The sequence below is a fragment of the Salvelinus fontinalis genome, chromosome 37 (genome assembly GCF_029448725.1).
Source record: "Salvelinus fontinalis isolate EN_2023a chromosome 37, ASM2944872v1, whole genome shotgun sequence".
Classification (NCBI taxonomy): Eukaryota; Metazoa; Chordata; class Actinopteri; order Salmoniformes; family Salmonidae; genus Salvelinus; species Salvelinus fontinalis.
This window is the reverse complement of record NC_074701.1, coordinates 20,932,848-20,951,203: the sequence shown is the minus strand read 5'-3', so window position 1 is coordinate 20,951,203 and position 18,356 is coordinate 20,932,848.

Sequence of the window (18,356 nt, the reverse complement as noted above, 5' to 3'; positions counted from 1 at the left end):
AGATAACAAAAAACAAGACAAGACAAAAACCCCAAGACAATACAAAAACGAAACAAACCACCCCTTGTCACACCCTGCCCTAACCAAATAATAAAGAAAGCAAATATAACTAAAGTCAGGGCGTGACACTATTATATTTCCAGTGAAGCTATTAAGCAATTGACATAATGCATGCAGTAATTTTATTTTAATTTCAGTAGCTAAATAAAGTAGGCATATCAATTCCAGCTAAACCCTGGATTGGATTCTCTGCACGCAGGCAGCCTGCTTGCTGGAGTGCATTGGTCAAAATTCCAAACAGCAGTTGGGACAGAGCGCCAGGCTACACAACAACATAGCTGGAGAACAACAGTTTCTAAAAATGTACACCAAAACCTTTGAAAACATTTGACTGCTAAGTGGTAGTTCCTGTTTTCCTGCATTCTTGTTTAACGTTTTTTAAGTAAGGTGGCGGCTTGTTGTGGAGAAGAACATAAAGGAAAGATTTGCTAGCTAGCTAGCTAATTTAGCTGACAAATTTTAGCTAGCAAACGTTAGTTCGCTGGCTAATCCTCAATGGACATGGTAAATTAAAAATTTTACATGTTGTAGGCATTGGTTTTAGCTAGATAGCTACCATTTTTACATTTTTATATCTGTTTAGTTAATTAACCCTCTAGAGTCTAAGCGCTGTCTTTGAAGAAAGTGGTTTGGTTCCATTTCTAACCATGTTTGTTACAGGAATGATATGACAGATGCATAACTTTTGAACAAGATAACACTTTATTGTCTCTTTATTGCCTCTTTACACATATTTACATTTTTGCATTTAGCTTAATTTTTTAAAAGTCTGCCAAGCTGTCCTCAATTGGGGGAACCTCTGTCTAGGACAATGTCCTCAGGATTATGTTTATAAAAACTTGTGAGTTTATAAAAAGTTGTTTGAATATTACAACATATAGTAGGATTTAGAGATGGGTTAAACATTGTCATTATCCTGTCTAATTTGTATATACTCTTTCTTAAAATGTTTCAGATTGATGACCAATTGATTCATGTCTCACTTCATAATGAAGACAGAGGAGAAAACATGCCTTTGCTACCGCTTTTAGTAGATTCTGACTGTTAAAGATATTTTACTGTGTGTTACGGTTCTGTCATGTCCTGCATACCCACATTATGCCAATCGTTAAATAAAATAAAAATATATTTTTATGCTTACAGTAAGTGTCATGAAAAGACAAACTCGGGGGGTTGGTGTGTACCGGGCCCTCTGGAAAGTCCTAAAATATGCCGCTGACAGCCGTGGTGGAGGAGGACGGAAAGTATGTACAGTGCAGTGCAGAAAGTATTCAGACCCCTTGAATTTTTCCACATTTTGTATGTTACAGCCTTATTCTAAAATGGAATAGATTGTTTCCCCCCCTCATCAATCTGCACACAATACCCCATAATGACAAATCAAAAACAGGTTTTTAGAAATTTTAAGAACTCTATAAAAAACAACTGAAATGTTACATTTACATAAGTATTCAGACCCTTTACTCCTGCATTGTCTTGGCTGTGTGATTAGGGTCGTTGTCCTGTTGGAAGGTGAACCATCGCCCCAGTCTGAGGCCCTGAGCGGTTTGGAGCAGGATTTCATCAAGGATCTCTCTGTACTTTGCTCCGTTCATCTTTCCGTAGATCCTGACTAGTCTCCCAGTCCCTGCCACTGAAAAACATCCCCATACTGCCACCACCATGCTTCACCGTAGGGATGGTTCCACGTTTCCTACAGTCGTGACACTTGGCATTCAGGCCAAAGAGTTCAATCTTGGTTTCAACAGACCAGAGAATCTTGTTTCCCATGGTCTAAGAGTCCTCTAGGTGCCTTTTGGAAAATCCAAGCGGGCTGTCATATTCCTTTTCTGAGGTGTGGCTTCCATTTGGCCACTCTATCATAAAGGCCTGATTGGTGGAGTGCTGCAGAGATGGTTGTCCTTCTGGAAGAATCTCCTATCTCCACAGAGGAACACTGGAGCTGTGTCAGAGTGACCATCGGGTTCTTCGTCACCTCCCTGACCAAGGCCCTTCTCTCCCGCTTGCTCAGTTTGGTCGGGTGGCTAGCTCTAGGAAACGTCTTGATGGTACCAAACTTCTTCCATTTAAGAATGATGGAGGCCACTGTGTGCTTTGGGACCTCCAATGCTGCAGAAGTGTTTTGGCACCCTTCCCCAGATTAGTGCATGGACACAATTCTTACCCACCCTTGCCACCCCATGCCAAGCTTATCACCACCTCCCCTCCTTGCCCTCCCTTACCCACCCAGGCCCAGTTTCTTACAACCTTCATATTTTTCCCCCTCCCTTCTTCTCAAACACATATACACCCCTCTATACATCTACTTAATCTTCCATTCTACTTTATTCACAAACAACATATACCCTATGCCTCTGCACACTCATTCTCTCCGGCCCTCCTAAACTTATTCATATTCATCCTCATTCACTCTCCCATTCATTAGCACAGACACCTACCCACACATACACCCACTTACACCCTTTCGCCAACACACACACACATCCATAGAACAATTATTTATTAGTATGGCATGTTCAATAGAAGCATTTTTTTTTTTAAACGACGCGTTTTGGCTGCATGGCCTTCGTCAGGGAGTACTAGAGTCTAGATTGTATTGGTGGGAGGGGGAAGGAATATTTTCTCAACTTCCAACTGGAAAGGTTTCCTGCAACCTGTTCAGGGCTTCATTAGCGCTTCTGAACTCAATTCTCTGCGTTCCCTTCCATACCCGTAGTACTGCCTCGAATCGGAGTTGAGACTTGATTCATTTTCCTCCAGTGACTGTCTGATCGGAATTAATTGCTGGCGTGTTTTCCTCAGCATAGTAGACAGGTCCTGGATGGATCGAAAGGACTGGCCTTAGACCTTGATCTCCTTTTCCCCCTGTGCCCACAGCTTAACACAAGAACCGTCTGGCCTTTCAGCATATAAGTACCCGCTAGAGAACATTGCATATCAACCTGTAAGGTACGCAAACATGCTTGCTAAATAAATAATTGATAAATAGTGCATAAACTGTTGTAAAGGATTAATTGCTTGAAGAAATATTCATGGCAATATACTGTATCAATTTAAAACAACAACAATAGTTATTTGTTTCGATTTAGTCAAGGTAATATTTTTTATAATAAAGCTTAGGCCTAATTGTCACGCCCTGACCTTAGAGATAATTTTTATTATCTATTTTGGTTACGTCAGGGTGTGACTAGGGTGGGCAATCTATGTGTTCTATTTCTTTGTTGGCCGGGTATGGTTCCCAATCAGAGGCAGCTGTCTATCGTTGTCTCTGATTGGGGATCATACTTAGGCAGCCTGTTTTCCACCTTAGTTTGTGGGATCTTGTTTTTGCATAGTTGCTGTCTAGCCCTGCAGAACTTTACATTCGGTTTTGTATTTTGTTGTATTTTGGTGTTCATTTTAAATAAAAGTAAGATGTTCGCCTACCACGCTGCACCTTGGTCTCATTCCAACAATGGACGTAACACTAATAGCCTATTTTCGTTTCCCTTACAATAAAAACATTACAGTGTATTCCATTTGATCAACTTTATTTGAATATTTGATTAGTAATAGAGTTATAGTAATTAATAAAGTCCAGTTACAGTTTATTTTAACAAAGAAAAAATAACATAATAATAATATAACCAGCCTGATGCGCAGGTGAAACGATTTGATGTATTCCTAAACAAAAGCACCAGTGCATGAACAATTGTGAAGGATTAATTGCATAAATAAATATTTGTGGAAATATATTAATGACAAGATATAAAAACAGTAATTTGTTGACTGTATCAGACACTGTGCTGTGCCCTTATACCCGTTTCTTTATGCATGAATCAATCACATCTTCTCTTTATGCTTCAGGTCCACAGTCAGAACACAGCTTCAAGACTTTGTGTGGGCAAACCCTACTATCAGGGATCAAGGTAGGACCCATATGCAGACTGTCGAAGTAACCATATTTATTGTAGCAACAGGGGCATGCAAAGACAGGTCAAGGCAGGCAGGGGTCAAAAATCCAGGGTAAGGCAAATGTACAGGACGGCAGGTGGACTCAGGGTCAGGGACAGGCAGAGTTCAGTAATCCAGAGGTGGAGCAAAGGTACAGGATGGCAGGCAGGCTCGGGGTCAGGCAGAGAGGTCAGGCTGGCGGGTACAGGGTCAGGACAGGCAACGAACTCGAACGAACAAGACAAACTGGCAACAAACAGACAGAGAACACAGGTATACATACACGGGATAATTGGAAAGATGGGCGACACCTGGAGGGGGGTGGAGACAAGCACAAGGACAGGTGAAACAGATCAGGGCGTGACACCTACAAACAAATCGGTTGCACTGCACACATTTTTCATGGGCCTTGTTTCATGTGCACCCGCCGACTTGACAATGTCTTATTTTTCCAGAGTGGGAGCTGTGGTGCATGTGGAAGAGGGAGAGCAGGACTTGCTGCCTTGGCGGCCTGCTTGGCAGCTGTAGCTTCTCTCTTGGCGTTCATGTGGTTCTAATGAAGCTCACATGCCAGATCCAGTAGGATGCATCGTGCGGAGGTGAAAACACTCTATTTGTTTTATTTCTGTACACTGTGAGTGTTGCTTTACCACTCTCCATCACTGATGTGGAGTACAGCTCCGCTGGTAACATTCTTTGGTCACTGTTCTGAGCAAGCTAGTCTTCTTTGAAATCAACTTGTTTGCCAGGGAAATTAATGTGAAGAAGTTGACAATGGTCACAATTCTGCCTTTGCCCAGATAAGGCTACACGAGTCTCAAAACCACAGACTAAGACAGTCGCTTACCCGCAGGCCTGTTTTAATCTTTCCCTTGATGAGGAAAGCCATTGAGTAGGTACTTGGTTTCGACATCGGCGGCTAACCAAAACTTAACTGAAGTCACATGCACCATTATCAGTTTCTTTCTGGTTTCTATGTCCCATTCATCCATTGATGAAAGAATAGCATATTGTAATTGTATGTTCATTATGTTACTAGTATTTGCTTAGTAGCCATGCAATGGTCATGTGCTGACAGCACGGATATTCTTGGAAAAAGGGAACTTTTTATTTTGAGAGTTATTTGACAAAGGTAAGTGTCAGAATCTGCAGCATATGCTATTTCAGTTACTATATAGAAATCGCAATGTTTTACCTGCATGTGACTCTGAAGGAGGATTTGATAAAGCGATGCTACTTTCCCTGCATCTGTCAAAACCAAATGTCCCCATCTCTTCATGTACAATTTCACAAGTGATCGACCTAATATTGTTACTCATCAGATTATTGTCAATGTAATCTTGCCTATAGGCTAACTCTTATTATGTGTTAAATTCGTTTTGGTATAGTTTAGGTGTAGTTACGATGGGCCTACTATGCAGGCTGACTGGCATCGATTGTTTCCCACTCATCAACTTGAATATAGTCAAGGATATGTTTAGCACTTTTCTAAAGGCCTACTGCAAAACACAGCATGTTTGCATTTCCTTTACAATAAATGTGATTAGTAATAGTTACAGTAAATAAAACAGTCCTGTAACAGCGTATTTTTTACAAAGTAAAACGTAAAAGAGAATTTTATCAAACTGCAAAGTGTGCGGTCAAAAAATGAGCGTCAACACTGATAAATAGTCATAACACAAACTCATCATTACAACAGTGTCTTTCTATATTAAATCATCCTCTTCACCCTCATCATTCAGTTAGGCCTCATTGAAACAACTTGCACAATTATTGACAATTCCATCCATTTGCCATTCATTCAGTGGGCTGGCGTCGTTTGCTTCACTGGATAGAGTCAAGGATATGTTTTGCATTATTGTTAAGGCCTACTTGGGTGGCAGGTAGCCTACTGGTTAGATGTTGGACTAGTAACCGAAAGGTTGCAAGATCAAATCCCTGAGCTGACAAGGTAAAAATCTGTTGTTCTACCCCTGAACAAGGCAGTTAATTACAGTTCCTAGGCCGTCATTGAAAATAAGAACTTGTTCTGAACTGACTTAGTTAAATAAAGGTTAAATAAAATGTAACATGTTTAAGTTTCTCTTACAATACATTTGATTAGTAATAGAGGTATAGTAAATAAAACAGTCTTATCACAGCTTAGTTGTACAAAGTAAAAAATAAAAGAGAATAGTATCTACCTGCAAGGCACGTGGTCAAATTATTAACATGAGCGCCAACACTGATAAATAGTCATAACACATCTCACCATTACACTATTGTTTTTCTAAATGAAATCAACCCTTTCACCCTCATCATTCAGTTGGGCCTAAATTAAATTTGATTGTGAAGTAACTTGTACAATTATCGCCCACTCCATCTATTTGTCATTCATTCAGTGGGCTGGCATCATTTGCTTAGGAGACAGAGCCAAGGATGGGTTTTGCATTATTCTAAAGGGCTACTGCAACATGTAGCATGTTTTCGTTTCCCTTACAATACATTTGATTAGTAATACAGTTTTAGTAAATACAACCAGTGTCGACCAGTCATTCAGGGCTGGTGGGGCAGAGCCACATTTCTAGCAACAAAAAAAGCTTGCCTGTTTTGCATGTTATTTTGGCATTAATAGGTGTTACATATCAGTTTGCAAACAATGTAAAATAAAAATACCGAATTGAGGTAATAAAGCTACATACAAACATGGTCTCTTTTTTGTTTTCTTGAGTAAGGCAGCTCCAAAATACAGGTGTTTCAGCCTAGCTCAGTGCTTACTGTGGTGGTGGGGCAAGCCAGCAGAAAATACGGAGTGTTGGCACAGTGTTCTGTCACTCATGGGGGCACTACCTCACTGCCAAGTCTAAGGGTAGAGCTCTAAAATTCTAGTCCCTTGGGTGTTGCCATAGAGTTACATTAGAAGTGCCCATCCAAGAAAGCTCAAGGTCATTGGACACAGATAAAATGACGTCACATCACGTCATATCTACAGTAGCTTTGATGCAACATCATACTTTCAAAATCTTAGCAAGCAGTCATCATCATGAATCTCGTCGACAATACTGGCAAATCCTTTTTTAATCCTTGTCATATGAAGAGAAATATTGAGGAGAAATTATAGATAAAATGTATCGATGCACATCGGCCATTGAACATAAACATTACACAACAAGTTGGAAATTGCAAATTCAACAATGAGTGGTTTGGAAGGAATCAGTGGCTAACTGCAAGCTTTACAACGCAATCATTATCCTGCTATTCAGTGGAGTGGCTGTTTGGTTCCAAGTCTAAGATTTAAGGGTCTATTTTCCTAGTTTAAAATGATAAACATTCAACATTGGCCATGCTGTCAATGAAGCATGATTTGTGCCGCGCTCAAAACAACTGTTAACTCTGATCTGCAAAATCTGACTTTGGTGAGTTCAAGATAACTGGGAACTCGGGTAAAATGAGCTACGACTGGGTAAATAACTTTTGAACTTTCATCCAACTCGGAATTGTAAAATCGGGAACTCGGGCCTCTTTCTAGAGCTACGACATGAAGATCACTGACGTCATCATGATTCGACTGCTGTTGAGACCCTGCTGTTGGGACAGCTTTATGTAGGCCCTAGCAGTTTGCGGGCACTGTTTGTCACGTTATAGTGCAATTAATGTATTGTTTAGTATTGTGTTGTGTAGTGGTTTTGCCTGTATGCATCCCAAATGTAAATATTTTTGCCCCACAAGATTTACATGCTAAAATCGCCACTGCATAAAACTGTACTGTAACAGCTTTTTTTTACAAAGTAAAACGTAAAACCGCAAGGCCTGTGGTCAAATTATGTGCTGCTGATAAATAGGCATAACACAATCTCATCATTACACTATTGTCTTTCTAAATCAAATCAATCTCTTCATCCTCCTTATCATTCAGTTAGGTCTGTAAATTAAATTGTGAAATAAGGTGCACAATTATCGCTCATTCCTCCAATTATCGTTCATTCAGTGAGGAGAGAGAGACGCATTAGCGCCTGGCTGGGTACCAACGTCCTACAGCACATTGTCTTGGAGGATTAAGTTAGGAATAGGCGTGAAAAAAACAGGTAGTAAGGCTCCAAATACTTTTCTGTTTGTGATTTTAAATCCCCCCACCCCCCCTCCCCCCCAAGGTGTGGACTCCGGCCGCAAAACCTGAACCTATAGAGGAGGGTCTGGGTGGGCATCTGTCTGGCGCTGGACGTGGACCCCACTCCACCATTGTCTTTGTCCTCTAACTTAGCGTCCTTTGAGCGGCGACCCTCGCCGCCGACCTTGGCCTGGGAACCCTAATTAAGGGCCCCACTGGACTGAGGAGCGCCTCTGGACTGAGGGGCAGCTCCGGACTGAGGGGCAGCTCCGGACTGAGGGGCAGCTCCGGACTGAGGGGCAGCTCCGGACTGAGTGGCAGCTCAGGACTGAGGGGTAGCTCATGACTGAGGGGTAGCCACACGTGGTCCCGTGTGGCTCAGTTGGTAGAGCATGGCGCTTGCAACGCCAGGGTTGTGGGTTCAATTCCCACGGGGGGACCAGGGTTCAATTCCCACGGGGTGACCAGGATGAATATGTATGAACTTTTTAATTTGTAAGTCGCTCTGGATAAGAGCGTCTGCTAAATGACTTAAATGTAATGTAAATGGGTAGCCCATGACTGAAAGGTAGCCCATGACTGAGGGGCAGCTCCGGACTGAGGGGCAGCTCCGGACTGAGGGGCAGCTCCGGACTGAAGGGCAGCTCTGGCGGCTCCTGACTGGCGGGCGGCTCTGGCGGCTCCCGACTGACGGACGGCTCTGGCGGCTCCCGACTGACGGACGGCTCTGGCGGCTCCCGACTGACGGACGGCTCTGGTGGCTCCCGACTGACGGACGGCTCTGGCGGCTCCCGACTGACGGACGGCTCTGGCGGCTCAGGACAGACGGGCGGCTCAGGCAACGCTGGACAGACGGGCGGCTCAGGAGACGCTGGACAGACGGGCGGCTCAGGCGACGCTGGACAGACGGGCAGCTCAGGCGGCGCTGGACAGACGGGCAGCTCAGGCGGCGCTGGACAGACGGGAGACCCTGGGGGCACTGGACAGATGGGAGCACCTGCAGTGAGGAGATAGAGAGAGCCTGGTGCGGGGGGCTGCCACCGGAGGGCTGGTGCGTGGAGGTGGCACCGGATAGACCGGACCATGGAGGCGCACTGCAGGTCTTGAGCACCGAACCTGCCCAACCCTACCTGGCTGAATGCTCCCCGTAGACAAGCCAGTGCGGCGAGGTGGAATAGGCCGCACTGGGCTGTGCTGGCGAACCGGGGACACCATGCGTAGGGCCGGTGCCATGTACCCCGGCCCGAGGAGACGTACTGGAGACCAGATGCGTTGAGCCGGCTTCATGGTACCTGGCTCGATGCCCACTCTAGCCCGGCCGATACTAGGCGCTGCTACGTACCGCACCGGGCCATGCCTGCTCTCCGGGGACACTGTGCGCCTCACGGCATAACATGGTGCCTGCCCGGTCCCTCTCTCTCCAATGTAAGCATGGGGAGTTGGCTCAGGTCTCCTACCTGGCTTAGCCACACTCCCCGTGTGGGGCTGCCTCTCTGGCTTCCAGCCGCGCTTACGTGCAGCCTCCTCATACCACCGCCTCTCCGCTTTCGCTTCCTCCAGCTCAGCTTTGGGGCCGTGATATTCACCAACCTGAGTCCAAGGTCTCTTGCCGTCCAGAATCTCCTCCCAGGTCCAGGAGTCCTCCGATCGCTGCTGCTGCTGCTGCTGCTGCTGCTGCTGCCCGTTACCACGCTGCTTGGTCCTTTCTGGTGGGTGGTTCTGTAACGGCTGTCGTCTTCCTCCTCGTCTAAGGAGGAGAATTTAGAAGGATCAGAGGACCAATGCGCAGCGTGGTAATTGTTCATCTTATTTTAATAAAGGTGAACACTCAAAATACAAAAGAACAAAAGTGACAACCGAAACAGTTCTATCTGGTGCAGACACACAAAGACTGAAAACAACCACCCACAAAACCCAACACAAAACAGGCTACCTAAATATGGTTCCCAATCAGGGACAACGATTGACAGCTGCCTCTGATTGAGAACCATATCAAGCCAAACACAGAAATAGCAAAACATAGAAATACAAACATAGACTGCCCACCCCAACTCACGCCCTGACCATACTAAATAAAGACAAAACAAAGGAAATAAAGGTCAGAACGTGACATCCAGTTAATCTTTTAAAGTTTGCACCTTTGTTTCCAGAATTCCAATGTTGTTGTTTTGTTCATCCAGGTACCTGCCCTGTATATGCATACACGATAGACTCTAGTTTATTTTCGAGCAAATCTACTTTTTTTAACAACAGATTGTAACAGTTTTTTTTGTTTTCGTGAGCATTTTAGTTATGTTTTCCTGGATATCCTTGTCTTTCCCTCTAAAGTAAGCCATGGCTTGTTGGGTTCGAGTCTCAGTGTCGCTTTACTCACAGGTTGGTTCGCTGTTGTGTATAACTGACTGCTCATGCTCTACCGGTTGCTTGGGGATGTATTGATCTATTGATTTTAAAGGCTTAATTTAAACTATGTTGTCTGGCTTCTACATATTCTACATATCATAGTTAACGACGGTACAAACCGGAGCTATCTCCCTATGCATCCCGTTGGTATGCGCTGTCACGTTCTGACCTTTATTTTCCTTTGTTTTTGTCTTTAGTTAGTATGGTCAGGGAGTGAGTTGGGGTGGGCAGTCTATGTTATGTGTTTCTATGTTGAGGTTTGTCATTTGGCCTGTTATGGTTCTCAATCAGAGGCAGGTGTTTTGCATTGTCTCTGATTGGGAACCATATTAAGGTAGCCTGTTTTCACTGTTGGTTTGTGGGTGATTGTTCCTGTTCGTGTGTTCCTGTTTTTTTCTGTGTTCACTAGTTCGGGACTGTAGCTTCGTTGGTTTTTCGTCTGTTTATTGTTTTTGTTCATATTGAGAAGTATTCTAGTAAATGATGGATACGCACCACTCTGCGCTTTGGTCCTCCTCTCCTTCTACCGACGAAAGCCATTACAGAATCACCCACCACAAAAGGACCAAGCAGCGTGGTAACAGGCAGCGGCAGCAAGAGCAGCGCAAGAAGGAGGAATGGACATGGGAAGACGTTTTGGAAGGCAAGGGCTGCTACACATGGGAGGAGATCCTGGCTGGAAGGGATCGCCTCCCATGGGAACAGGTGGAGGCAGCTAGGAGAGCAGAGGCAGCCGGAGAGAGGAGCCAGCGATATGAGGAGGCAGCACGGCAGCGCGACAGGTACGAGAGGCAGCCCCAAAATAATTTTTTGGGGGGGCACACGGGGTGTGGCTAAGCCAGGTAGCAGACCTGAGCTTACTCCTCGTGCTAATTATAAGCAGCGCATTACTGGTCAGGCACCGTGTTATGAGATTAAGCGCACGGTGTCGCCAATATGTGACCATAGCCCGGTGCGCTGTACGGAAGCCCCCCGAAAGTGTCATGCGAGTGTGGGCATCCAGCCAGGGCGTATTGTGCCTGCTCAGCGTGTCTGGTCTCTGGTACGCCGTTTCGGTCCAGGGTATCCAGCGCCGCCTCTGCGTGCTGTGTCTCCGGGGCGCTGGGAGGGTGCAGTGCGTCCTATGCCTGCGCTCCGCTCGTACTGGGCAAATGTGGGAGTGGAGCCAAAGGGAGAGGTGCGTGTAGTAGGCACTAGATCTCCAGTGCTCACCCCCAGCCCGGTTCAAACTGTGCCTGCACTCTGGAGGGTCCGGGCTAGAGTAGTATTCCAGCCTGGCGGAGTGGTGCCAAGGCTGCGCAGCAGAGCTCCAGTGCTCCCCCACAGCCTGGTCCTTCAGGTGCCTCATCCTAACACCAAGCCTCCTGTAGGTCTCCGCAGCCTGCTGGGTCCTGTGGTAGCCCCAAGCACCAGGCTGTCTCTCCGTCTCCTCCCTACAGGTGTGCCCATCTGTCCAGCGCATCCTGCGCTGCCCATCTGCCCAGCACCGCCTGCGCTGCCTGTCTGTCCAGCGCCGCCTGCGCTGCCCGTCTGCCCAGCGCCACCTGCGCTGCCCGTCTGCCCAGCGCCGTCTGAGCTGTCCGTCTGCCCAGCGCCGCCTGCGCCGCCCGTCTGCCCAGCGCCGTCTGAGCCGCCCGTCTGTCCTGAGCCGTCAGAGCCTCCCGTCTGTCCTGAGCCGTCAGAGCCGCCCGTCTGTCCTGAGCCGCTAGAGCCGTCCGTCAGTCAGGAGCCACCAGAGCCGCCCGACAGTCAGGAGCCGCCAGAGCCGCCCGCCAGTCAGGAGCCGCCAGAGCCGCCCGCCAGTCAGGAGCCGCCAGAGCCGCCCGCCAGCCAGGACCCGCAAGAGCCGCCCGCCAGCCAGGACCCGCAAGAGCCGCCAGCCAGCCAGGAGCTGCCAGAGCCGCCAGCCAGCCAGGACCTGCCTGAGCCATCAGTCAGCCAAGACCTGCCAGAGCCGTCAGTCAGCCAGGAGCTGCCAGAGCTGCCTGTTAAGCCGGCGATGCCGGAATTGCCTTTCACTCCGGCGCAGCCGGAGTCTCCCGCCTGTCCGGCGCTGCCGGAGTCGTCCTTTACTCCGGTGATGCCGGAATCTCCCGTCCATTCGGGACCCATGGCTAGGAGCGCCGCTCGTAAGAGGCCACGGGGGCGGTTGAGGCGGACTAAAACTATGGTTAAGTTGGGTCCACGTCCTGCGCCAGAGCCGCCACCGCGGACAGACGCCCACCCAGACCCTTCCCTATAGGTTCAGGTTTTGCGGCCGGAGTCCGCACCTTTGGGGGGGGGGGGTACTGTCACGTTCTGACCTTTATTTTCCTTTGTTTTTGTCTTTAGTTAGTATGGCCAGGGCGTGAGTTGGGGTGGGCAGTCTATGTTATGTGTTTCTATGTTGAGGTTTGTCATTTGTTCTGATATGGTTCTCAATCAGAGGCAGGTGTTTTGCATTGTCTCTGATTGGGAACCATATTAAGGTAGCCTGTTTTCACTATTGGTTTGTTAGTGATTGTTCCTGTTCGTGTGTTCCTGGTTTTTTCTGTGTTCACTAGTTCGGGACTGTAGCTTCGTTGGTTTTTCGTCTGTTTATTGTTTATGTTCATATTGAGAAGTATTCTCAATATGATTATAATAATTATGATTATAATAATTCTCAAATTATGGATACGCACCACGCTGCGCTTTGGTCCTCCTCTCCTTCTACCGACGAAAGCCATTACATGCGCATGCGCTCCCTTACGCTGATTATCTTCACTGCAGCTCTGACCCATCACTTAACTCTTCAACAGGGCCACTACGCTCCAGATCACCTTCTGTGCTCAGAGGTCCTTGATGAGGATCTACCCCCTCACACCAGTCTTATTAATCATTAATCAAATTAAACAATGGGGCTTTATATACTCGGTGTCCCAGTCTTTCTATGCATGTAATGTCTGTGGGTGAATTATGAAACAAATACTGTATGCAGATGTGCGAAAAATTATGATTTAGATTTGTTCTTGCCATTGCTTCATCTAATTTAAATGTAAGAATATGTTGCAGATTAACTTTAAATGTAATGAACAATTTTGCCAATATCCAACTTTATCCTCTGTAATACTTTTTACTGTACACTGTAAGAAAAAAATGTGCTATCTATAACCTAAAAGCTTAGGTTTTTGGAACCCAAAAGGGTTCTATGTGGAACCAAAAAACGTACTTTCTAAGAGTATAGGTAATAAGCAGTGGTGTAAAGAACTTAAGTAAAAATACTTTAACTTAAGTAGTTTTTTGGGGGTATTTGTACTTTACTTTACTATTTATATTTTTGACAACTTTTACTTTTACTTCACTACATTCCTAAAGAAAATAATGTACTTTTTACTCCATACATTTTTCCTGACACCCAAAAGTACTCGTTACATTTTGAATGCTTAGCAGGACAGGAAAATGGTCCAATTCACACTCGTATCAAGAGAACATCCCAAGTCATCCCTACTGCCTCTGATCTGGCGGACTCACTAAACACAAATGCTTTGTTTTTAAATGATGTCTGGGTGTTGGAGTGTGATACTTAAGTATATTTTTGCAATTACATTTACTTTTGATACATAAGTATATTTAAAACCAAATACTTTTAGACTTTTACTCAAGTGGAATTTTACTGTGTGTATTTCACTTTTACTTGAGTCATTTCCTATTAAGGTATCTACTTTTACTCAAGTATGACAATTGGGTACTTTTTCCACCACTGGTAATTAGGTGTAGTCAGCTGGTCACTATCAGGTTATGATGAGGTCTTAACTATGACCAGTAGGCTACATAATATAACACATAATAGAGTGGTCACAATTATGACAAACTGGGCGTGTGGTGGTCAAACAGTTTTGCGACCAGAATATGACGTCATAAAAAGATGTCATACTGGCCCAGTGATAGTGAAAAAAGTAACGCTCTCTTTACTTTCAAAGCATTTTCCACAACAGGTGGGTAAACTGATGAGCAAAAGTGTTTATCCTCCTCTACATCACTGCATGGGCTCAACAATTGTAGGCTAATTGACCGGGAATTGAACTCACCCATCAAAGACAACTTGAACACACAGAGCAGAAGCCTTTAGGGCATGAGCTTCCACTAATGTATATCCTCTGCTCATGAGCTAATGTCTATCAATCAAGTCGTAAGTCAAGGTCTATTGTGACTCCCACTCATCAGCTTTGGCATCATAAGCTACGTCAGCAGTCAATAAACAGTGTTGAAACCACATGCTGTCTTATCAAATATGCTCCTTGTGTTTGAGTTATCAAAAACCCTGTTCACAAAGAGTGCAATGCTCTGCATAATATTTACCCATCATTTAGGATTGAAAGGATCAGTTGTGATTTGTGTATATATCTCTGTCATTATTACAAATATCACCAGACACAAAGACACAGCAAACTTTGCAGCAAGTGCATTAGTGAAAAGAGCTGAATCTGCACATTATTCTATAACAACTAGCCTATAATACCCTGTTTCATCTATTCCTGACCCTGTCTAAATCCATCAACAGACTTCGCTGGAAAGATTTTGATACGTAGGTAAAATTAGGTAACATCAGCATTTTTTTTTAGTTTTGATGCACCTCTCTCTCTCTCTCTCTCTCTTCCAATGTTTCTCTCCACTTGTGCTCTGAGTCCTGACCGTGCTCTTTGGCCATGGAAACCTCTGGGACCTAGTTTATAGACTATGATAACTTATATTCTTGGTAAGGAAAAACACAAAGGCCTGTGTATTGTCAGAGGCATTTGGGCAGACAACTGTATCTCGTCTAACTCGTGTAACCCTGAGCACGTCTCCGCACTCATATTCTGACACTCAAGTTTGCGGACGACTTGGAGAAGAATGAATAATTAAACAACCACCCACCCCAAAAGCAAGACAAGAAATTAGAATAATCATGAATTATGAACTATGTTATTGTCTGACTGAATATTGTAGCTGGCGTACGTTCTCTGTGTGAAAGACAACTATGACAACACTAAACATGACCTGACACATTAAATATACATTTCTGCTGGATTTTGAACAATGATCCAATCTGTTTCACATTCTCTGACGTTGTTTTGTAACAATAGTTATTTCAACATCCACACCCAATCAAATGTAATCTGAATAAAGAGGATAGTACATTGAGGGTAAGGTACAACAGTGAAGGGAACACAAAAAAGGTAAAGCAGCATGTTCAGAAGCTGGGACAGATTGCATCAAACATTAGTTATGTCTCGCTAAAAATACTTTTTGAATGGATCACTATCCACTATTCTGTGAATTTAAAGTCTTCAATATCATGTCAGAAGGTAAAAATCCTAACTCTCTGTTCTCAAAGTGATGACCCAGTAAGCGTTAAGTTGGCGAATGACTCTTTACTGTTAGAGTACATGAAGTGCAGTGCAGAGGCAAGTGAACCAGGTCAAGAGGAAATAGAGGGGCAGCCACACACCTCGTAGCCTCGCCCACTTTAGCATTTAGATAATTACCAGGGCATGGAAACAACAACAAGAGAAATTTTAAATTGCTACAAGCTAGAGCCTTTCATTTGGAGTTATTGTGAGAATAGGGGGTAAAAGAGCATGCGGTCTGGCTTCACAGGGAGTTGAATAATGAACTCTGCTCTAAACAAAAGCAGCGAGTGCAAAGTGTTCTCCTACTGCGATCCCTGGGCCGCCTTGGCGTTCTCACTCAATTAAGCATCAGGAGTAAGCCAGTAGAGCCTGGAGCTTCTGGCCTTCAAGCCAGGGTGGTAGGGGAGACGGATGTGGTGGGTGAGGGATGAGGGTAGTGTGGGATGTACAGTGGCTTGCGAAGGTATTCACCCCCCTTGGCATTTTTCCTATTTTGTTGCCTTACAACCTGGAATTAAAATAGATTTTTTGGGGGGGTTGTATCATTTTATTTACACAACATGCCTACCACTTTGAATATGCAAAATATTTTTTATTGTGAAACAAACATGATTTAAGAACCAAAAACTGAAAACTTGAGCGTGCATAACTATTCACCCCCCCCAAAGTCAATAGTTTGTAGAGCCACCTTTTGCAGCAAGTACAGATGCAAGTCATGGGGTATGTCTGTATAAACTTGGTACATCTAGCCACTGGGATTTTTGTCCATTCCTCAAGGCAAAACTGCTTCAGCTCCTTCAAGTTGAATGGGTTCCCTGGAGTACAAAAATCTTTAAGTCAAACCACAGATTCTCAATTGGATTGAGATCTGGGCTTTGACTAGGCCATTCCAAGACATTTAAATGTTTCCCTTTGAAATCACTCAAGTGTTGCTTTAGCAGTATGCTTAGGGTCATTGTCCTGCTGGAAGGTGAACCTCCATCCCAGTCTCAAATCTCTGGAAGATTGAAACAGGTTTCTCTCAAGAATTCCCCTGTATTTAGCGCCATCCATCATTCCTTCAATTCTGACCAGTTTCCCTGTCCCTGCCAAGGAAAAACATCCCCACAGCATGATGCTGACACCACCATGCTTCACTCTGGGGATGGTGAGAGGTGTTGGGTTTGCGCCAGACATAGCATTTTTCTTGATGGCCAAAAAGCTAAATGTTTGTCTCATCTGACCAGAGTACCTTCTTCCATATGTTATGGAGGGTCTTCCACATGCCTTTTGGCAAACACCAAACGTGTTTGCTTGTTGTTTTCGTTAAGCAATGGCTTTTTTTTATGGACACTCTTCCATAAATACCAGCTCTGTGGAGTGTATGGCTTAAAGTGGTCCTATGGACAGATACTTCAATCTCTGCTGTGGAGCTTTGCAGCTCCTTCAGGGTTGTCTTTGGTCACTTTGTTGCCTCTCAGATTAATGCCCTCCTTGCCTGGTCTGTGCGTTTTGGTGTGCTGCTGTCTCTTAGCAGATTTGTTGTGGTGCCATATTCTTTCTATTTTGTAATAATAGATTTAATCAAATCAAGTTTATTTTATATAGCCCTTCGTACATCAGCTAATATCTCAAAGTGCTGTACAGAAACCCAGCCAAAAACCCCAAACAGCAAGCAATGCAGGTGTATAAGCACGGTGGCTAGGAAAAACTCCCTAGAAAGGCCAAAACCTTGGAAGAAACCTAGAGAGGAACCAGGCTATGAGGGGTGGCCAGTCCTCTTCTGGCTGTGCCGGGTGGAGATTATAACAGAACATGGCCAAGATGTTCAAATGTTCATAAATGACCAGCATGGTCAAATAATAATAATCACAGTAGTTATTGAGGGTGTAGCAAGTCAGCACCTCAGGAGTAAATGCCAGTTGGCTTTTCATAGCCGATCATTAAGAGTATCGCTACCGCTCCTGCGGTCTCGAGAGAGTTAAAAACAGCAGGTCTGGGACAGGTAGCGCGTCCGGTGGACAGGTCAGGGTTCCATAGCCGCAGGCAGAACAGTTGAAACTGGAACAGCAGCAAGGCCAGATGGACTGGGGACAGCAAGGAGTAATCATGGGGAAGACAAACAGGGAAGACAAAATATGTAAATCTATTAGCTAACCACGTTAGCAAAAGACACAACTTTTTCTAACTCCATCAGTTTCTTACTCCATCAGGTGCTATCACAAATTCGACCAAATAAAGATATAAATATCCACTAACCAAGAAACAAATTCATCAGATGACAGTCTGATAACATATTTATTGTATAGCATATGTTTTGTTTGAAAAATTTCCATATTTCATGTATAAACCATAGTTTACATTTCAGCTACAATCCGAAATTGCACCAAAAGCAGCCATAATATTTACAGACACCAACGTCAAATAGCTAATTACTCATCATAAAACATTTCTGAAAAATACATAGTCTGCAGCAATTGAAAGACAGGCATCTTGTGATTCCAAACAATATTTCCGATTTATTAAATGTTTTACAGCGC